This window comes from Rhineura floridana, chromosome 1 (genome assembly GCF_030035675.1).
Source record: "Rhineura floridana isolate rRhiFlo1 chromosome 1, rRhiFlo1.hap2, whole genome shotgun sequence".
Classification (NCBI taxonomy): domain Eukaryota; kingdom Metazoa; phylum Chordata; class Lepidosauria; order Squamata; family Rhineuridae; genus Rhineura; species Rhineura floridana.
The window spans coordinates 88,495,069-88,518,787 of NC_084480.1; the positions used below are offsets into that span (position 1 = coordinate 88,495,069).

General features: G+C 42.0%; 1 protein-coding gene across 4 annotated transcripts in view; it reads right to left on the reverse strand.

Moving 5' to 3' along the window:
• Nucleotides 1–22,890, reverse strand: part of SYK (spleen associated tyrosine kinase) — a 59,094-nt gene extending 36,204 nt beyond the window's left edge. For all 4 annotated transcript variants that reach the window (XM_061625893.1, XM_061625884.1, XM_061625877.1 and 1 more), the window contains exon 1: nt 22,471–22,890. The gene's annotated coding sequence lies outside the window, so the exon portion shown is untranslated. The remainder of the gene's footprint in view (nt 1–22,470) is intronic.
• Nucleotides 22,891–23,719: the final 829 nt, after the last annotated feature.

Consider the following 23,719-nt stretch of genomic DNA (forward strand, 5'->3'; position numbering starts at 1 on the left):
GTAACCATAAAAGCAAGTATAAACAGTTGCAAAACAGCTTAAAGTGGAATGATTTTGGGTTGAGTGAGTGAAGTACCTTATCACTTGAGATTGCAATTGTGTATCCTTCCACACAGTCATGTGCATACTTCCCTGTTTGAGTAAGCCCATTGAATACATTGGGACTTGCTTTGAGTAAACATGCATAGGATTGCACTATAAATAGCTTTACAGGTTGTATAAATAATAAACATCTTTGACGGTCATATAAATAGTACTTCATACTATGTCCCTATAAGCATCTGATTTCACACAATGGTTGTATACTATTATTTGCTCTACATTTTAAGTGTGCCCTTCTTCCTTGGGGTGGTCATGGTTACCCTCTGTTGTTTTCATCCTGAGGGGCAGATAGACTGAGAGATGGTGAGTAGGGTTGCCAGGCCCGGCCTCCAAGAGGTCTTCTGTATCTTTAAAAGTTGTGCAGAGGGAAGGGAGAATTCTTTCTCTTCTCCTAAAGATACAGGATCAGTCTCAGGCCCTGAACCTGGCAACCCTAATGGTGAGGAACCCATGGTCACCCAGTAAACTTCATAGCTCATTTCCATTTTAGAAATTAAGACTATTTACGTGAAGGCAAAGTTTATTAAGTAGATCCATACAATACATTTCAAGCACATCCAACTCGCATTCAAAACACATGACTTTCCCTAAAGAATCCTGGGAAGTGTCATTCCTCCCCCCCACAGTTATAGTTTTCACCAGTCTTAACAAAGTGCAGTTCCCATGATTCTGTGGTGTGCTTCATGTGCTTCAAATGTGTGTTGAATGTGCTTTAAATGAATGGTGTTGATCTGCCCTAGGTATGATGTGAATTCATTAGTGAATTGAAAAGAACAATTTTAAAATATACTTTTTTAAACAGGGGAAGGAGGGCTATAGCCCAGTGGTAGGGCACATGCTTTGCATGCAAAGGTCCAAAATTCAATCTCTGGAAAAGACTATTGTAAAAAATCTCAAAGCGGTTTACAGAAGGAATTAAAAAAAAACTATTGGCAAAACCAGTTAAAGACTGGTATTTTAAAACCTTTAAAATAATAAAACCAACAATGAATTAAAAACAGATAAAATACACAATAGCTGCTACATGCCTGGAGAGGCTTGCCTAAACAAAAATGTTTTTAAGAGGTGCCAAAAAGAGTACAATGAAGGCGACTGCCTAATGTCAATAGGCAGAGAGTTCCAAAGCACAAGTGCTGCCACACCAAAGGACTGATTTCTTACAAGAGCAGAACAAATACTATGTGGCAGCCATAACATGAAAAGCATGTTATTATTATTATTATTATTTATATGCTGTATTGTATATATGCTGTATTGTACGTCACTCAGAGTGGCTGGGTAACCAGCCAGATGAGCGTCTAACAAATTGAATGAATGAATGAATGAATGAATGAATGAAAGCAGAGCTTGAACTTGGCCTGGTAGCAAATCAGCAACCAGTGCAGATTTCAGAACAGAGGTATTATGTGCTAACAGGGTCTCACTCATGTCAGCAATTGTGCCACAGCATTCTGCATTAACTGCAGTCTCGGATCAGGTTGTGCTGCATGGGGATTTCTGTGACCTTGGCTGACTAGCTGCCAGGATTTTTTTATTTTTGGTTAGGAATCTTGACTGGTTGTGGGATGCTGAGTTTTCTGCCTTACTCATAAGAATCTTGTGATTGGTATGGTATTGCATTTAGGAAATCATCACTGTCTTTTGTTATTCTTTTTCAATTTGCATTTCATTTACCTTTAACCTCACTCCCTTACATCCATAGAAGCAACAACAGCGGTTCCATGTGCTCTGCTGAACCCCCTTAAAACCCACTGATGATGCACCTTGTCGTCTGCATGGCAGTTTGTTTCCTGCCCAATAGAGGTAAAAGAGAACTCACATACTGGGAAGTTTGGCTGCAATTGTTGTTCCCAAGCTGCTGCCTGTGAAAGTAGACCAAACCATGTGTGTTTTCCCTCTGTCAATTATTATCAATTATAGCAGCCCATAGGGTAGACAGAAAAGCAGGGCCAGTTCTAAAGGGCGGCCAGGTTGGGCACTGGCCCGATGGCCCCTGGAGCTACAGGGGGCCCCTCAGCCGCCCTTCTGCTCCCCTTCCATGATCTGCCGTCCCCCCACGTCTCCCCACTTACCTGTCTGCTGTCTTTTACCGTTGCCCTTAACAAAGATGGCGGCCACGGTTTCCCTAAGGTACTGAAGCCCCTGCTGCCATCTTAGTTGATGGCAGAGATGCGCGCAAGTAGCACGCATGCATGCCATCAACAAAGATGGTGGCAGAGGATTCATCCCCTTAGGGAAACCGTGGCCACCATCTTGGTTAATGGCAATAGTAAAAGACAGGAGTCAGGTAGGTGGGGTGGGCTGCCCGTGTGCGCGAGCATGAACACAAACGCGAATGTGAGCACACGCCGGGGCCCAGGGCAAGCTGATGCCCAAGAGCCTCGGCATTCCTGGAGCTGGCCCTGCAGAAAAGGGTAGAGAATTTTCTTACTCTTACACATTTCTCAGACCTCTTTCTGAAGTGAAGGGTCAAATCTGTAAGGAAGTTTGGAGCAGCCATATTAAAAGACGGGCAGGGCATTCCAGGCAGAGGGTTGCCAACCCTGCTTGGATATGGATATCTACTCAGAAGTAAGTCCTTACTATTGAGTTCTAGGGGGCTTAGTGCCTTAGTGTGCTTAGAATTGCAGCCTTCAGGGGATCCATCTTTACTCCCGAGTGCTCCCATGTAACATTTCTGCAACACTAGGCTCCTTTCTTCCTACAGTGGCCTTCTGGTGACTGGCCTGGCCTGAGGGCACTTAAACCCTTCTTGCCAGAAGCAAATAGGCTAGATTAAATGTTCCCTACCCAGGCTCCAACTCTGAGCTAAGATTTCTATCTTAATTTCCAATCACAGAAATGATTTTGTTTGAACTGTATGCTCCAAGCAACTGTGGCTGATGCTTAACGTATCATCACTCAGGCCTCCCCTGAAATCTCAAGGTTTGGGATGCTTCTGACCCAGCAACCCTATACTTAACCCAAAACAAAACAATTCCAAGAAACTAAGGAAGGGGTGGTAACTGGTACAGGAAGAAACAGGTACCAGACAAACTGCACACCCTAAAAAAGGGTTTTGATATCTATCTGTTTAGGCCTAAAAGCTAGCGCCTTTTAACTAGGGTTGCCATATTGCCCGGTTAGCCGGGTTTTACCTGGATTCTTTCCATGCCAACTGGTGCCCACTTAGCCCATTAGGTGGCCTGGATTCTCAGCTTTAATTTAAAAAAATAATTAAGTTTCTAGGTGGTCCGGTTCTGGAGATATACATCAAAACGTCAGCCGCCCCCTACTTTTAATCTTTTTTTTTAACAAATCTGTCCGGTATAGCACTTCGTAGCTCCAACCCCGCCCATTCAGGATTGCAGCCAATAAGTGAAGCCAGGGTTGCGTTTGGTTGACCTGTGGCAGTGTCTAGAAAACCTCACTGCAATGCCAGAAAATGGTGGTTTCCCCCCGTTTATCTGAAAATCTCATAAATTGGGTAAGTATATACATTTCAGTTTTTTTCCCCTCTTGTGTGCAGGAGTCAGATCCTGGGCAGTGTTTTGAAAACCTTCCCAATACTTGCTTTTGTGGGGGTAAAAGCAACTTTTGAGTAGACGTGGTTATGAATGTGCTGTAAATTAATGGGACTTTTGAGTGAATGTAAAAAAGAATTGTGTTTGTGTTCTAAATCTTTCTGTCCTGCTGCAGTCCTATTTTAAAGCAATTAGGCAGGGCTTACTTAGGTATTACAGTTTTTATTATGTAGGAAACTAATACTGATTTTTAAAAAACTAATACTGATTTTTCTGCAATGACCAACTGGTCATTATATGGGCTGTATGTATTTATACATCTGCAGTGTGTGTATGGAGTCTTTCCTACAACCCTGTGAGGTAGGGTTGGTGATTGGAAACCAAGGCAACTCACAATAAGAAATAAATCGCTTTAAAATCCAATAACAATAAAGCAAGAATAAACAGTTGGAAAACAGCCTAAAGAGGCATGATTCTGAATTTTGGGTTGGGTGAATGAAGTTTGTTTATTTATTATTTGATTTATATCCCGCCCTTCCTCTCAGTAGGAGCCCAGGGCGGCAAACAAAAGCACTAAAAGCACTTTAAAATATCATAAAAAACAGACTTTAAAATATATTAAAAATCTTTGAAAACATTTTTAAAAGCTTTAAAAAACATTTAAAAAAAAGAAAAAAAAGAAAAGGCTTAAAAACATATTAAAAAGCAATTCCAACACAGACTCAGACTGGGATAAGGTCTCAACTTAAAAGGCTTGTTGAAAGAACAAGTTCCTTATCACTTGAGGCTGTAGTTCTCTGCACACTTCCCAGTTAGAGTAAGCCCCATTGAATACTTTGGGACTTGCTTCCGAGTAAACAAACATTGGATTGCACTATAAATACCTTTACAGATTGTGTAATTAATAAACATATTTGATAGTCATGTTTATATAAATATTTCTTCATACTGTATCCCAATAAGTATTTGATTTCACACTATGGTTGTAGATGATTTTTTCCTCTACATTTTAAGTGTGCCCTTCTTCCTTGGGGTGGTCATGGTACCCCATTGTTTTCATCCTGAGGGGAGGATAGGCTGAGAGATGGTGAGTAGCACATGGTCACCCAGTACACTTTATAGCTCATTTCCATTTTGAAAAATTAATTAAAATGATTTACATGCAGGCAAAGTTGATTAAGGATCAACACATTTAAAGCACATCCAACTCACAGTTAAAGCGCATGACTTCCCTTAAAGAATCCTGGGAAGTGTAGTTTCCCCCTCACAGTTATAGTTCTCACCACCCTTAACAAACTAAAATTCCCATGATTCTGTGGTGGGATTCATGTGCTTCAAATGTGTGTTGAATGTGCTATAAATGAATGGTATGGATCTGCCCTAGGTATGATGTGCATTCAAGAGTGAATTGCAAAGAACCATTTTAAAAGATACTTTTTTAAACAGGGGGAGGGTTGTAGCTCATTGGTAGGGCATATGCTTTGCATGCAAGGTCCAAAATTCAATTCCTGGAAAAGACTATTGCGTGGAATCCTGGACAGCCAATGCTAGTCCATGTCATGAGTACTGAGCTAGATGGTACGAAATGGCCTGAGTCAGTATAATGCAGATTCATTGGTTCCTAAAAGTGGGAAGAGTCTCAAGAGCCACAGTGACTCCAACATTTATTTATGTATTTTTATTTACAATATTTATATACTGCTTTATTGTAAAAAAAATCTCAAAGCGTTTTACAGAAGTAATTAAAACAAAATTATTGGCAAAATTGTTAAGGACAGATATTTAAAAACATTCAAAATAATAAAACCAACAATGAGTTAAAAACAGATTTAAAAACACAATAGCTTCTACATGCCTGGAGAGGCTTGCCTCAAGAAAACTGATTTTAGCAGGTGCTGAAAAGAGGCGTCTGCCTAATGTCAATAGGCAAGGAGTTCCAAAGCATAGGTGATGCCACGCAAAAAGACTGATTTCTTACAAGAGCAGAACAAGTACTATGTGGCACCCATAACATGGAAAGCACAGCTTGAACTCAGCCTGGTAGCAAATCAGCAACCAATGCAGATTTCAGAGCAGAGGTGTAATGTGCTGATAGGATCTCACTCATGTCAGCAATTGTGCTGCAGCATTCTGCATTAACTGCAGTCCCCAGGTCAGGGTGTGCTGCGTGGAGATTTCTGTGACCTTGGCTGACTGGCTGCTACAATTTTTTTAGTTTGGGTTTTTGGTTATGAATCCTGACTGGTTGTGGGATGCTGAGTTTTCTGCCTTACTCATATGAATCTTGTTGTGGTTGGTATGGTATTGCATTTAGGAAAGTGTTACTGCCTTTTGTGTTGTTGTTTTTTCTATTTGCATTTCACTTATCTTTAACCTCACTCCGTTACAGCCATAGAAGCAACAGCTGTGGTTCCATGTGCTCAGGTCAACCCCCTTAAACCGATTGATGATGCACCTTGTTGGTTGCATGACAGCTTGTTTCTTGCCCAATAGTGGTAAAAGAGAATTCACATATTTGGAAGTGTTGTTATAACTGTTGTTCCCAAGCTGCTGCCTATGAAAGTAGACCAAACCATGTGTGTTTTCTCACTGTCCATTATTGCTCACTGGAATTGGGTTGGCTGTCAAAGTGAGTTTATAGCAGCCCACAGGGTAGACAGAAAGAGTAGAGAATCTTCTTACTCTTACTCATTTCTCAGACCTCTTTCTGAAGGGTAAAATCTGTTAAGAATTTTGGATCAGCCATGTTAAAAGATAGGGGCAGGGCACTGCAGGCAGGGGGTTGCCAACCCTGATTGGATATGGATGTCTTTGCAGAGGATCCATAGTCAAGGTTTACCAACAGCACAATCCATACTATATCTACTCAGAAGTAAGTCTTGTTGAGTTCTATGGTGCTTAGTCCATTAGTAAGTGTGTTTAGAATTGCAGCCTTCGGGGGCATCCATCTTTACTCCTGAGTGTTCCCATCTAACATCTCCACAATACTAGGCTCCTTTCTTCCTACAATGGCCTTCTGGTGACTGGCCTGGGGGCACTTAAACCCTTCTTGCTGAAAGCATATGGGCTAGATTAAATGTTCCCTACGAGAGCCAGTGTGGTGTAGTGGTTAAGGCAGCCTTTCCCAACCAGATGGTGTTGGACCACAACTCCCATCAGCCTCAGTCAGCATTGCCAATGGCCAGGAAAGATGGGAATTGTGGCCCAACAACATCTGGAAGCACACTGGTTGGGAAAGGCTGGGTTAACATGTTGGACTACGACCTGGGAGACCAGGGTTCAAATCCCCACACAGCCATGAAGCGCACTGGGTAACCTTGGGCCAGTCACTGTCTCTCATCCTCAGAGGAAGGCAATGGTAAACCCCCTCTGAATAATGCTTACCATGAAAACCCTATTCATAGGGTCGCCATAAGTCGGAATCGACTTGAAGGCAGTTCAGCAGCAACAGCCGTGCTCTATATTTTAGCTAAGATTTCTATCTTAATTTCCAATCTGAGAAATGTTTTTTTTTCATTGTATGCTCTAAACAACTGTGATTGATGCTTAATGTATCATGCTTAATGACAGCACTAGGGCTCATCCCTGCGACATCACTCAGGCACACCCCCTGACATCACTCGGGAGTACCCCCTCCGGCCTGGCCCTGAAATTTCAGGGTTTGGGATGCTTCTGACCTGGCAACCCTAATTCCCGCCTTCCATTGTTCTTAGCCAATGAGGGACACCACAGTTGTCCTGGAAAAATGAAGAATTTTAGTCTGCTTGCGTGCTGCATCTGCAGAATCTAGCAGGTTAGAAAACTGCACATGCCCACTTGATCAACACATGCAGCTCCACCCCTTACCCATACACTTTCTGGTTGCATCAGCAAGGAGAAGCAGCTTTCATCTCAGTTGCCTGTTTCTTAGGATATGTGTCTTAAGTGGTGAATGCAATGGGAGGGTCTGCCTGTCATCATGGAGGATGGAACAAAAGGGTTTGATTCCACCAAACACTCCCTCCCCTGAACAGTTACAAGATATAAAAGCAAACCTCTCTACAGAAAAGGCTGTAATACTAGCATTTGCATTTTTCAGCCCTGCACCCACCTTGTTAAATGGTGCTTACTGCTAAGTAAAGTTGCATTGGAATGCAGCCTCACTCACCCTGTTGCCTGACAGAGCCTCTGTTCAGCAATTCAGAAAAGGCTAAAAAGTATTTTTTGTTACATACCCTTCTTCAATATGACTGGCAGGCATCTCTCCACCAAAGATCACCCTACTTCCATCTCCCCAGGGATGGATGTGTGTGTGTGTGTGTACGTATACCGACACATGCGTATATATATATACATACACACAGAGGCGCTCCCTCTCTCTATGCATATATTCAGTGCAGTGGAGGGTGTAACCTTCCCCCCCTTAAGACTAATAGGAATGGAACAGCTACCCTGTCTAACGCTACCACAGCTTGCCAGGTCTCTAGAATTCACTGCATTTTTATTTTCTTTTAAAAAAGAGGTGCCAGCACCCAGGGCTCCATCATGTTCCAGCCTTTATCATAGAAGGCTCCATTTCCCCTCTCTCTGATCGGATATGTGAGAATCGGTGTACTAAAGACACTTCTTACATGCTCAGACATGCTCCCTTTAGATAAGATGATTGACAGAACTGATAATATTGAAACCTTGATTTCTATCTGCGTTAAAAGTTGTATGATTTTTATAGTGCTGCATTGACTTGTTTTATGTTTGTTTTGTTTTCATTGTTTTTACATTGATTGTGCATTTTTATTGTTTTTACTATGTTTGTAAGCTGCCCTGAACTCCGTTTTTAACAGTGGAAAGGCAGGATATAAATCCTCAATAAATAAATATTCCATAATAGGCATTTAAGGTTGAAAATGAAGGATTTTTTAAAATCTTCAAATCCTCCCTCAGTTTTTGATGGTAATTGCTAGGCACAAAACAAAACTGGACAATGCAACTTTTAATATGATTAATTTGCCTAATCAGGACATGATTTGCATAATATGCAAATTATGCAACTAATTTATAATTTGCATAAAATGCAAATCAGCCTGCCCAGATTTGTGGAATTGGAATATGGCAACCCTATTTTTAACCTAGGGACAGTCTACTGCAACCAGGGGTGGGGGGCAAGGTAGAGAACACAAGCCTGGCATTAAGGAGTTAAATAATGACACTCCAGCCTAATTATGCATATCAATTTTTGAGTTTTTCAACTCTGAAGCAGAAACTTAAAATGCACTATTCCCTACGATTACCATTACTTTTTTATATATACAACACAGCAGCTTTCTCCAATCTGGCATTCTCCAGATGTTATGGACTATAACTCCCAACAGTCCCAGCCAGCACAGCTGTGCTGATGCAAGTTATAGTCCAAAACATCTGGAGGGCACCAAGTTGGGAAAGGTTATACACAAAATATTTCCATTTCTAGACCTATTCTAACAGAACCACCATACTACAAATTCAGTTTCTGTCAAACAGCACAGCCTTCTTAGCTTAAAAAAAACATACAGAATTGCCATTATTGCACCCACTTGCCCTGCATTTAAACACACAGACACAGCCTTTTTTTTTCTTCCAAAGCTGAGGGGCAGGCCTTAATGATCAAATTAGTTTGCACAGACCTGGCTGCAACCATTCTGTTTTCACAAACAGAAAAGAAAAACAGGCCCAAAACACACACACACACGAGTTTTCACCCAGGACTTATTACAGGACACAGCAATGCATTCAATTTGAAATATGGTGTAGGCCTCAAAAGGAGATGAAGACTTTCTGGATCTAACACAAAGGGGGAGGAGAAAGAAAGAGGGGGAGGGGGGAGAAGACATCCTACGAGAAAGATAAACTTGAATATCCCACAGGGATGTAATACACTTTGGGAAGACAAGCAGCATAGCATCTCCCAATTAAAAACTATCATGCACAAACTTGGCTTTGCAGCATTGATGGGCGACAGCAAAACCATCCAAAACCTTCAGTTTGTGGTGCAGCAGTGCCAGCTCAGCTGCTGGCTTATGTTTGCCTTAAGGAAAGACCAACCAACCACCTCGTCTTATCCCTAACACTTTTTATTTTTGTTAGTTTTATATTAGTTTTAATCTTTTCATTGTATGTCGCTTTGGGTTCATTATGAAAAAAGCAACTAATAAGTTTAATAAATAATAATAATAATAATTCCATAAGTCCAGTATTAGACATATGGAAATTGGACATCGTTCCAGGCAGCCCTTGAAATACCAGACACCAGGCTACATGGCAAACTTATTTAGAAACTGGGGGCAATACATTTCAAAAGCAACTTGAGCTATGGGGATTTGTCATTCAACATAAAAGGCCACCAAGAATGCCAGAGCCCTTGAGCACTCCAACAGTGTATCTTTGAATGCCAGCCATACAAAATTATGGAATTTGGAGGTACATTTTCCATATTTGCACCATACCCTGGCTAACCCAAGCAAGTAGAACTGGGAAAAGCTCCTATCTGAAACCCTGGAGAACCACTGCCAATGCAGACAATACTGAGCTAGATGGATCAATGCTCTGACTCAGTATAAGGCTGCAATTCAATACATGTCTACTCAGAAGTAAGCTCCACTGGGTTCAGTGTGTATTGGATTGCAATCTAAGGCAGCGTCCTATGTCCCTATTAGTTTACACTGTATTGCAGTTTACACCCCAGTCTCCATGCAAGAATGCATGGCACAAGAGTCATTATGCTTGCTTGGTCTGTTAAAGCAGACAGAGGGCTAAATGTGTTGCCTGGCATCCTGTAGGTCTTTGGGGGCCAAAGAAGCTGAGGTGGCATACGCAGAGCTAGAAATTTCATAAGACAGCAGAATAGCAAGGGAATAGCAGCCTTTTCAGTATAGGTTGTGCATGTCACCTGTTATTAATTGCACATCTGCAATTTTCACTGACCCATAGTATTAATGTGCCACAAAAGTTATCTTGGAAACACTCACTCTCTTATGTTTAGAAAGAAGCAAAGCAAAGGATGGGTAAATGAGGACTTGAGTGCTTTATGATACACAGTGGAGGTTTCTCTTTGCCCGACAGCACCACCAACAGCCTTCCCAATCATTGTATATTATTGGGTGGGGGGAGCAGTGGCAAGATTAGTCCAGTGACATTGGGCTGGAAGAGGTTACTATAAGGATGTACACACACTTGCTGTGCCAAAGTAAAAGCAACTCAGTAGTAACAACGCAGAAAAAAATAGAGCAAAAAAGCTTCTTCCCACACTGTCCAGATTATAGGTTAACTCTTATGCTAAGGTGCATAAAGGTAAATACTAGATCTAGAACCACAGAACTTTGAACCAAATGTCTGAGCTGCAGTTTATTGGCATAAATTAGGCAAATTTATTACATATCAGAACCTAGTAAATTGTGAGAAAGCAATTTGCCTATAAAACAGGTAGAAATGAAATCTCTGCTTTTTCCTTTCCTTTTTCTCACAGACTCCTATCAGTCCCAGCTAGGGATGGGGGAGAATATCCACTAAATCGGACTTGGTACCTGATTCCGACTGAATTTGACAGTCTGGTATCTTTTTGAACCAACACTGGTTTCTTGTGGGAGGCTGCAGCTGCAATCTGCACAGATGTTTTGCGGTGGGCCACGGCTGTAATTGGTATGGATTTCTTCCCCAATTTTGCATAATTATCTTCATAATTGCATCTAAATTGATGCATTCGCAACAGTGTAGAGGTATGATAAATAGGAAAAAATAAACCATGTGGAACACCATGATCATTTACATAGGCATTTACATTAAAAATTACACAATTTATTTTCACAACCCCAAAAATCCTCAGTGGATCGAATCAGCAAGCACCAAAGCAAGCTGGAACAAAAAAAGGGGCAGATCGGGATGGAACGACAGACTATTGGAATACAAATGGGTCAGAACTAGGCAACGAACCCCATCCTAGCCCCAGCCAGCATGGCAAATGGCCAGGGATGGTGAGAATTGTGTTCTAAAACATCTGGAGGGCATCTGGTTGGGGAAGGCTGTGCTACAGAATTAAGGGAGTCTTGTAGCCACCTACTTCTTAGGCTCTCTGTAAGAAATTCAGAGCTGGGGCACTCCCAACACATTGGCTGTTTTGCCCTCTGGTTGAAAACGTTCAGCAAGGGAGAGCCTCCCATGCTATCCAGCTAATTGATCCCATTACTGAACTGATCTTTCTGTGAAGACATTCCTCCTAATGTTTAGCCAAAATCTACCCTCCTGTAACTTAAGCGCATTCAGTCTAGTCCTGCCTTCTGCAGCAGCGGAGAACTTTGCCCTGTTCTGCGTGCAAACCCTTTAGGCATTTAAAAAGTGCTATCTATCATGCCTCATCCCTCAGTCTTCTCTTCTACAGGCTAAACATACTCAGTTCCTTTAACCTTTCCTCATAGGACTTCTTTCCTGTTACATACCACTCCCATCTTCTTGCCCTCCTCAGTTTATCTATATTTTTCTTAAAGTGTAGTTGAAAGAAGTGGATACAGTACTTGAGTCTTAGTGCTGAATGCAAACACATTTATATTCAAGCCTTTATTACATTTAGTCTGCCTGTTAATTAAATATACTCTTGTTCCAGTCTTACAAGTATCAGGTAGTATTTGTCAATGCTGACACTTCCTGTATTTCTCTGAAAATGCACCCCTATGACCATGTATTTCTGCTCAAAGTGGTTCGCAGAAAACAAACAAGTCTAATACAATTCACCAATAGGCAAAAAACCTTGCAGTTTAAGAATGTTAATATAGCCCACAGCTATTCTATCAAACTTTAAAAAGCAGGGAAATTGGGCAGCTATACTGAATGCACCAGGGGAGCAGGAGACCTGAAATCCTCTCTGAGATATTGTACTGCCCTACAAATTTGTCAAAATGCAAACACCATTTGGGTTGGTCTTTCACAGTCCAATCCACTTCCTGTGTAGCTTGGAAGAATTTGGTAACATGTGCCTCTGAGCATATGGTGAGTGGTGGCAACACCTGCCATCTCCAAAGATAGAGAATTATATTTTTGTATGTTTGCTGGTGTTCTTCTTACTTTGCTTCTTTCCTGTGTTATTAATGTTTCTACAGAGAATCTAAACTAGAAAATTTTATTTCCCTCATTATTCATCCTAGAAATCTGTGTCAAATCTATTTTTATTAATTTCAAAGCCTTTTTATTGGTCAATGTCATATGATGGTGAAGATAGATAGCCTTTTTTGTTTCAAACTGGAGGTTATGGTCTATTTCTATTTTGGGTGCATTAACAGTTGGACCTGAAACTGCAGTTTAATGTAAAATCAGACTGATTACAATATGCTGCTACTTTAGCAATGACTCTAGTTGTTGGAAAAAAGAGGATGCATGTTTTTAGCCGGCTATGTTTAAACCACTTTATTTAAGGCAAGGTGTTCATGATCAATTACAATTACAAACACGATCAATTACAAACACCTAGAATTTTGCTAGAATATATTTCACCTCCCACTGTTTTATCTTGTGGAAATTGAGACACTTCTGAGGTCCACTGGAGACTATTTTGCAGAAGTCAATGCCATTATTCCACAATTATATTTGGAGTTTTTTTAGTATAAATTTTGCAAAGTGTTGCTGTACTTCACATATTCATAGAAACAAAAGCAAAAGAAAATGATTTCCTATAGAAAACTGCACTAAAATTGCAAAGTAAATCAGACATATTTAAAGTGACCATCTGAACTATATCAACTGTCTTAATAATGTTGCTTCCTCCCGGCTAAAACAAGATCAGCACAGGACATATCTTCTTTCTATCATTTGGGCTGATTACAGGTGTTGCCACGACTCACCATATGCTCAGAGGCACACGTTACCAAATTCTTGCAAGCTACACAGGAAGTGGATTGGACTGTGAAAGACCAACCCAAATGGTGTTTGCATTTTGACAACTTTGTAGGGCAGTACAGTATCTCAGAGAGGAGTTCAGGTCTCCTGCTCCCCTGGTGCATTCACTATAGCTGCCCAATTTCCCTGCTTTTTAAAGTTAGGTAGAAATATCTGTGGACTATAGGTACATTCTTAAACCGCAAGGTTTTTTACCTATTAGTGAATTTCCCTGCTTTTTAATCTGGGAGGTAAGAAATGGTATCCTGTGCAAGTTTGCTGAGAATGGATGGATCATTTGCATGCTTATTGAGTTCAATGGGATTTACTCCCCTGCAATCATGTTTAGGATAGGTGAAACTGACCACAGAGGATGGGGAGGGGGAGAGGAGGAGGAGGAGGAGGAGGAGGAGGGAGGGGAGGAAATGCAGAGGGGAGGACTGGGAGGGGAGCAGGCAGGATGGGGAGGGGAGAAGGACAGGTTTGATCATTTGCATGTTAATTAAATTCAGTGCGATTTACTCCCGTGCAGTCATGCTTAGGATAGGTAAAACTGACCGGGGGGGGGAGGGAGGGAGGGCTGGAGTGGGCAGGGGAGGAGGAAGGGAGAGGAGAGGGAGAAAGCAGGTCTGATCATTTGCATGCTTATTTTCAATGAGATTTACTCCTATGCAATCTTAGTTAGGGTAGGTAAAACTGACCATGGGGAAGGAGGAGTGGGAGTGGGAAGGAGCGTATTGGAGAGGGGCAAAGGAAGGGGGAGGGGAGGGCAGGTTTGATCATTTGCATGCTTATAGAGTTCAATGGTATTTACTTCTGTGCAATCATGTTTAAGATAGGTAAAACTGACCATAGGGAGGAGGGAGGGGAGGGGGAGGGGAGGAGGGGGATGGAGGGGATTGGAAGAGGATGGGGAGGGGAGGGGCAAAGGAAGGGGGAGGGGAGGGGCAAAGGAAGGGAGAGGAGAGGGGCAAGAGGAGGGGATAGGAGGGAGGGTGGGTTTGATCATTTGCATACTTTTTGAGTTCCATGGGATTTATTTCTATGCAATCATGTTTGAAAATGGAAATGGACTGCCTTCAAGTCAATCCCCACCTATGGCGACCCTTTGAATAGGGTTTTCATGGTAAACGGTATTCAGAGGTGATTTCACCATTTCCTTCCTCTGAGGCTGAGAGGCAGTGACTGGCCCAAGGTCACCCAGTCAGCTTCATGGCTGTGTGGAGATTTGAACCCTGGTCTCCCAGGTCGTAGTCCAACACTGACACAGAGAAGGGGCAGGGAGTGGGAGGGGAGGAGATTGGGTGGGTGGGCACTGGGCAGAAGGGAAGCCCCTTTCCTTTCCAAAAGGAAAACCTTCTAAACAGAATCATTCTTTTTCAGGCTTTCCCCCACCTTTTTATTCTACAACAGGCACATGTAGCCTCCCACCCAAATTTAAACCAAAGCTTTCCCTGGCCACATCCACACCAGGCCTTTATTTCACTTTGGACAGTCATGGCTTCTCTCAAAGAATCCTGGGAAGTGTAGTTAGTGAAGGGTGCTGAGAGTTGCTAGGAGATGCCCTGTTCCCCTCACAGACCTTCAGTCAGAGTGGCTGACTGTTAAACCATTCTCTCAGGGGAATAGGAGTCTCTTAGCACCCTTCACAAACTACACTTCCCATGATTCTTTGAGGGAAGCCACGACTGTCTCACATGAAATCAAAGTCTGGTGTGGGTGTGGCCCCCTGATTAGCTAAGCTCAGCAGCTGTGAGGCTTTTAGAACTCTGACAGTTGGTTCTTACTGAGCATGCTTCGCGTTATCAATGGGTTCCAGCCAAAATTTATTAAATTAATTAAAAATCAGCCAGGCATTTTTTCAACTTTTCAACTGCAGAAGATGAAGATCAGAGTATGGAGCAAAGTCAGTATTAGGATTTCAGGTACTCTGTGAATATGGCTCATTTTTAATGAATTTCAACAGATTATGAGAACTCTCAGAGAAAAAAGTCCAAAAGGGCTCTGAGGTTTTTTCTCTCTTTTTACACTTTGAACTGTCTATTCTCTGTGACTGTTTTGTATATCGCCATGAAAATTGACAGCGTTATTAAGCAAGCGTTTCTGCGTTCAGGACTATAAGTTTTGTAAGTTTTTGTTTTGAAATGAGCTTATGAGAAGCCTCAGAATGGCATGGGGGGTATTTTCAATTTAACATTGCAGAATATGAAAAATCCCCACTGGCTATAGTATACAGCCACACTCGTGGCTGTATAATAACCATCATTCTCCATAAAAATTAGAACATCACTACAACACAACAGTAAGGGTGGGATATAAACCCCTTTATAAAAATGAATTCATACTCTCCTGCAATTATTTTAAAGTTAAAACCTCACAATATCAAGAGATCTGGTCACAGATCCCCTGTGTCAGGTGTGGTTTGGTTCTCAGTGCTGAGGGGGAAAGATACACTTGAGGATTTTCCAAAGAAAAAGTAAAGTATGTTGACAGCAGTTGAGTTTAATTAAGCCATACCAATGGCAATGGAAGTGAACATTAGTTTCAACTTGTTTAAGTTCCATTGGGTTTATGTGCTAATAATTTTTGCTGGACATGCACAGGCTGTGAGAAAGCAGAGAGAAAGCAGACAGAAGCTAACTATATGTCTTCTGGTCATGCTAGCAGACAGCCATGTGAAGTACTGTGCAGGCTGGAGCTGTATGGTTCCTAATCTGAAGAAATTCTGAAATGAAATTCTGTAGGTGATGAATTTGTTCATTTGTGGATCTATAATATAGCATCCCTAAAATTTGGTGTGCTACCTGTCAGTGGCCTTTCTCTCATGCTAGCTTGTGTCTAGACCTCTCAAATAATTTCCTTTAGAAGAGTATATTTTGTATAGAAATAAGTCTTGGCAGCCCTAGAACTATTAAGTATGCTACATATCTTCATTAAGGTCTGTAAATGCAGTGTTTAAAATGTTTCTGTAGTTACTATTATAAATTGTGTAATTTTATAATAAGTATCTTCCTAGTACAATGCTAATTCTATCCTTTCCTTTCCATATTGTACCTGTTATCTCTGGGATTCATGCCAGCTTAAACGAAACAGCTTTCTTAAAGTTTTGTTAAGCAGCACAGGATAAATTTCACAATATTTCTGTTGCAATGGAACAAATCTCATTCTGCTGTACAAAAAAACAAAAGTAAAAAGCCTAGTAATTTGCTGGTACTTTTTTTTTGGTAACACTCAGTATTCAAAGCCATTACATATATTATGAGAAAGTAAGTCCCATCAATGTCATCTTTCAGGCTTTCATAAAATCTTTGTAGCACAGTAACTTGAAAGGAGTATTAATATTGGCACACAGTCCTAAATGCAAACCAAACTGGACTACACCGATATAACCCAGTTTAACCAAACTGAAATCACCAGGACTACACTGACTGTGTAGCACAGGTTATGGATATCATCATGGAGTGTGACAAACTCAAACTGACCTTTTAAAAATTATTTTATTTGATAATTCAATGCAAGTAAGCTAAGGAGGTACAACCATGATGTTTCTTTGTCTTAGTAGTGAAATCTGAAATCTGTTTTGCATCCAGCAATCTTAACCAAAGTCTGCACAACACCTCCTGCACTCCATTTTAAGATTGTTACAAACTGCAGGCTTTGGGTGTCATGCTCAGCTTTCCTTCCCTTTTTTTGACTTTGCAATGCATCCAGTTTGAAGAAGATTCTGGTGTCAGCAAGGGAATTACCGTACCGTTACTAAAACAAAATATTATTTCTTTCAAAATGAATAATCTGCGGTGGTGTTGAGACCAAAACCAAGAGAATAAATTATGAAATCTTTCCAAGTATTTGCATATCTTTTATTGAGATTTCGCTACAGGGAACTACAATGAGGAACAACAACAAGGAATGGCCACAGACTGGCACAGAGAAAAAGGAATGGCTATAAGGAGGTTCTTTATTTGTATAGTATCATCATTACTTTGGATGGAAATGGGGGGGGGAGGGAAGCAGTCCTTTTTTGTTATTACAGAAATTTAGATCCATCTCTATCAAGCCCATAGCAATGTAAAGTTAAGATTTGTTCCTAATTTAATATAAGAGTATAACAGTAGAAGATCATATGCCCCACCATACATGTACTTGGACAACAGATTTAAATCGCCTTTAAAACATGGTCCTAATCCCACTAATTCTGAAGTTAGTGTGCTGATAGCAGCCTTGACAGCCCAATTCAGGAATGCCTATTTGGGCCAAAGAAAGTCCCACTGAGTTCTCTACTTCCATGTAAGAGAGCAGGGCCGGCACCGCAGGTGCGAGGGCCCCTGAAGGGCCCCTCATTAGCGTGTGCGGGTAGTGTTCCCAATCCGTAGCAGCGTTGGCTCCTGACCCTGCCACGGATCACACAACAGGGGGCTCCCAGGCACTCCACTACAACCATGCAGGCCCACAACACCCGCCTGCACATCCCACCTACCTCTCCCGTTGGAGTGAATCCTGGCATGGCTGTGCACATGCCTGCCATCAACTAAGATGGGGGCAGAGGCATCAGCCCCTTAGGGAAGCCTCAGCTTCCATCTTGGTTGATGGTGGGCATGCACGCACAGCATGGCCAGCATTTACCACAGTGAGGGAGGGAGGTGCGAGCGGGCGCTGTGGGCCCGGGGCAGGCTGGTGTCCAAGGGCCCAGTCATGCCTGTCACCAGCCCTGTAAGAGTGGAGTGTATATAGGATCATAGCATATGTTTTACTTAAATAAGAAAGATTATTTGATTGCTCCATCTGATAGTCAAGGTGGTAAAGAGGGACAAATCTCCAAGTTCAGGAAATTTCTGCTGAGCCAAGAAGCTCACAGGGGTGGCTTTCCACAAATAACTCTCTGGCAGCCTCCTCTACTTTAGAGAATTATTGCAATGATAAAATGGATAACCCCATGCAAGGTTGTCTGAGAGCCTCGAAGAAATAATATGTGCGATATGAGCCTTTCCCAAAAATCTGTCAATGTGTTTATAAAAGCAAACCAATCTCCACTCATCTGATGTAGTCAGGTGCACATTTTACTTCTATAGATGAAGGGTGCATCTGCCTTGCTCATCCCTCTCCGCAGCATATCCCATCCATAGTCCCCATAGGGCTCCTGCACCTGCATTAGCTACATTCAAAGGAAAAACACGGTGCTGAAGTTGGTTACTAGTTTCCAGTTATTTGCTTGAAAGTTCAAAACACCGAAAAAGAAGGAAAATTCATACCTCCTGGAACTCTAGTAAAGTTTATACATTCCTGAACCTGAAAATACTCATTGGGACATCCTGTATCATGTATCTCCACGACAGGGGGACTCTCCCCTTCAAGCACAACAGTAATGTTACTGAATCAAAATGATCAGGCTTAAGAAATGCTCATAAATGTATTATGACACCAGAAAATCATAAAAAATAAGCAACCAGGGGGCACCCCAAAGTGTGCTCTGGGCCAGAAGAAATCGTACACCCAAACAAATGGGAGAAGGTCCTCTACAAGATGCCAATGTATTCCACTTGGCCCAGAGCTCCCTGTGGGCACATGGCACAGATAAGGGTATCTATGCACAACAAAACACCACAGTATGTTGAACAAATAAGTAACTTAATATGCCTACCCTAAAATGTGCTTTGGGCCATCACAAATCATACACACACATCTACAGAAGTGTCCTCTATATCAATGTATCTCACCCATTCTAGGGCTTCTTGTGGGCTCATGGCATGTTCATATGCATTTTTGCACACTACAAATAGCCAAAATATGTAGAAAAAAATAAGAATAAATATCATATTTCTTTTTCCATTTCACATTTCATCTTAGAAGGCCAATCCATAACAGTCCATGTGTGGCTGGTGGATTCTTCAGGGGGTCCTGGTTGCTTACATACTGAATAAAGCAATACCAGGTACTAATAAATTTATCCATGTCCACTTGTATTTTGTGTGATTTTAGTATGTGATTAAGTTTTTCCATTAAAACTGTGTACCAAATGTTTTGCATCCATGGTTCCAGAATAAGATTATTTGCATTTTTCCAGTGGTAGGCTATTGTTTGGCATGATGTCACAAGTAGAAAGGTAATCAGTTCCTTATGTTTCAAATCTTTTTGTTCATCAATAAAGAGTGTCAATAATGCCAGTTTTAGATGTTCAGTTATTGCTCTTGTGTTCCTAAAAACCTGTTCCAAAATTGTTTGACTATGTCACAGGTCCACCACATTTGGAAAAATGACCCTAGATTATCACATCTCCTCCAGTAACATGGGCAAATTTGTGGATTAATATTGTGGCATCTTAATGGAGAATAATACCATTTGTGCACAATCTTAACTAAATCTTTGTCTGTTGACCCTGTCAACTGTCTCTTTGCCATGTCACCAGAGATCAAACATTCATAGTTTGAGAACAATGTTGTCTACTTGATATTATTTCTCTACATGCCTTGTTTTCAATTTTACTTGAATGCTAGGAAGTCATTAATATAGTTATTATGATTGGTGAAACATTAAAAGAAATAATCAGAAAAAATATTTGAATGTTCACAGCAGATGTGTTATACATTCCATTTTTATTTTAAAATAAGAACATAAAAATAACTGTGAAGCTGGATCAAGGCCAATGGTAGTCTAGCTTCCTGTTCTCATTATGGCCAATCAGATGCCCCAATGAGAAGCCTGCAAGTAGGACATGAGTGCAACAGTACTCTTATCACCTGAGATTCCCAGGAACTGGTATAAATGAAACACACACAAACATATACTAATTTTCTTTTGATACAGTAAAGTGTACTTTAGCTTTGTTATTCTTGTTAACCCTTGGGATGCCAAATTCTTAAGTGTATTCAGTTCTCAATGATACAAGGACCACGAGGAACAGAAGGTTTGTGTGCTAACTGCTCACTTTATAAAAGGAGGGTCTCCAATACCCATTTGCCATTCCCAGGACCTTAGAACCGCTCTCTGCAAGTTTCCAGTACCACAATAGTAACTAATAGCACCTTCTCCCATTTGTGAATTGTTGTGCATTCTTTTTTATTGTGCCATGTGTCCATGTGCCAGAAGTTCTGGGCTAGGCAGGATTCAACATAATCTTGTAGAGGGCACTTTCACAAACAGGTGGATGCATAATTTGTGGTAGCCCAAAGCAAGTGTCCAGGTAATACCCACTAGTTCCTTATTTTTTAACACATTTTTGGCTATTATTGGTGTGCATAGATGCACTTGATTGTGCTATGCACCCCACAGGAATTTCTGGGTAGGCAGGATCCAATGGTATCTTGTAGAGAACACTCTCCTGTATGTGTCAGTGTATTATTTTTGCTAGCCCAGAGCGTATTTTGGGATGAGCACCCCATTTCTTTTTCCCCAAAACATGTTTTGGCTATTCTTTGTGTGCACATAACACATTTGCCTGCGTCATGTGTCCACAGGAAACTCTGATCCAAAGGCATCTCGCACTCTCCCTTGTGTGTGGATATATGATTTGCACTGTCCCAAAACATCTCTTGGAGTGGGCACCCACAGTTATTTTTTCTACATATTTTGGCTATTTTTGTTAAACATAGATGTTGTTGACCAGATCATACACACACAGGAAGCTCTGGCCCATGTGGGATCCAATGGAGTCTCACAAAGGAAACTTCTCTGGATGAGTGGGTATATGATATACACTGTCCCATGGCATATTTTGTGGTGGACACTGCCAGTTACTTATTTTTCTTCTATATATTTTGGTTCTTTTTGTTGTGAATAGATGCCCTTGAACATACATGCACCTACATGGAGCTCCGAGCCAGGTGGGATGCACTGGCATCTCGTAGACAACATTCTCTCATTTGCATGGGTGTATGATTTGTCCTAGCCCAAAACACATTTTGGGGTGGGTACCCACAATTACTTATTTTTTTCTACATACATTGGCTATTTTGGTTGTGCATATATGCCCTTATCAACACCATGTTCCCACAGGGTGTTCTGGGCCAAGTGGGATGCATTGGCATCTTGTAGAGAACAATCTCCCTTTGCTTGGGTATATGATTTATCCCCGCCCAGAGCATATTTTGGGTTGGGCATCCCCCGTTACTTTTTTTTCTATATACTTTGGCTATTTTTTGTTATGCATAGATACACTTATCTGTGCCATGTGCCCACAGGGAGCTCTAGGCCAGGCAGGATGCATTGGCATCTCATAGAGGGCATTCTCCCGTTTGCTTGAGTGCATGATTTCTCCTGGCCCAAAGCATATTTTGGGGTGGGCACCCCCTGTTACTTATTTTTATGATGTTACAATGTCATCATGTATTTATGAGCATTTCTCAAGCCTGATCATTTTGATTCAATAACTTTATTATTGTGCTTGAAAGGGAGAGTCCCCTGTTCATGGATAGATACGAATCAGGGTGTCCCAATTTGTAATTTCAGGGTTCAGGGGCATAAAAACAACTTTGGCTTTAAGGGAGCTGTTAACTTTCCTTCAGTGGTTTGAACTTTCCAAGCAAATAACGAACTGGGATCTAGTAATTATTTTCAGCATCCTGGGACAAACGTTTTCTAGTAAGGAAGAGCAGCGATGGAGAAAACCGTGCTTGACTTCAGTCATGACAGGAAAGATAAATAAATCCATCAATGGCAGCCCAAGATATGCAGGGCGAACAGCCTACCCAATGCCCTCTCTTACGCGTGAAACCTTCCTTTTGTCACCCTTATGCTTGGCGATGACCTCTTTCCCTGAACTACCTTAAAGCTCTGCCATCCCCTGCATCATTTCCTATGAGGATTATACCACTTTGGTCTTGCCTCCCCCCGCCCCACTTGTTACAAAGTGAATCCTGACCCTGGGTGACTTTGAAACTTCTTCAGACTAGCAACCTCCTGGGCCCTGAAGCTCACCAGCCCCAAATAATAGTGGCTACTTTCGTTGAGGGGACTGTGCGTATTTTCCTCCTAGAGCTGAAGGAGAAGAATCTCTTACCTGAGAGGCACGGACGGGAGGGAAAACTCGGGAAGTGCGACCAGGGGCCTCTCCTTTTGAGCCCTGGCCTTCCCAGCCAGAGGAAAGGGGCCTTCCCAGACGGGCGCCCGCCACGCCACCCGGGTGAAATCCTGCAACGGGCGCTTCTCCTGCTTCAGCGCCAGCTCCAGGGCCGGAAAGCTGAACTCTTCGTTCCGAAACCCAGGCGCCCTTCTCTGCTCTGCCACGCCTGCTGGGCCCCCGCTAAAGCCCCAGATCCGTTCAGGATGACTGGAGCGCTCGCTTCCTCATTTTCTGCTTCACAGCCCCAGCTATTTCTTCAGCGCCGGGTTTCAGCTGAGCAATACTTCCTCATTGTCGGGCAGAGGTGCATTTGCTTTCATTTGCTTAAGAGCGTTTCTGGCGAGGGATCGAGGCGGGGGGAAGAGAGAGAGAGAGGAGAGAGAGAGACTCCTGACTGACTGACTCGGGCTTTTCGTGCACCGTGGGACCATAGAGAGTTTGGGGAGGCTGAGGTGTTCTGAAAGGTTGGACTCCCTGACGGCTTCTGGAGCTGCTTGAATATCGCACTCGTGTTGCCGCCAGTTCCCCGGCTCCTGTGTCTTTATACAGCTGCATGATGGGCAGGAATTTACCTGGCGCCTCAGGCACTCTTTGCATCACTTTTATTTCCATGCCAAGTAAAGCTGCTTCTTGTTGAGGTTCTGCTTTTGGACACGCAGCAGTCATTGCTTACTGAATCTCTTAGTCTGAAATGTTATGCATGCTTACCCTGAAGTTAAAAGCTCCACTGAACACAGAGGGACTTCCGTCTGAAAAGATGCATAGGATTGCTGTTGTGAATGTTTTGAATTTTTGACGCACTGTTTATTTTGACACCCGTGCTCACATCTAGTTCATATGTTTCTGGAGGCTTCAGCCTGTTCATATGAGGCCTGTAGAACTTTCTCCCACCAGAAGTAATGCCACGATAAAGACCAGTAGCATATGTCCCAGTCTTTATCAGGAGAGAGTTTCAGGAACAATGCACAATGTGTATTCAAAAGGAGTGTGCATCAAATATCACCCTGGGCAAGTCAAATCCTTTCAGAGCACTGCTCTTAAATGTGGCCAATGACGTTACTGTGGACTTCCATGCCTGTAATAAAGGGATGGTACACGCATGTGATGTGAACCTATTTGGGCTCACTATGCCCATATCTGAATGGGCTCACTCCATATCTGAATGGAGGAAGCAGAGGCATGAGTT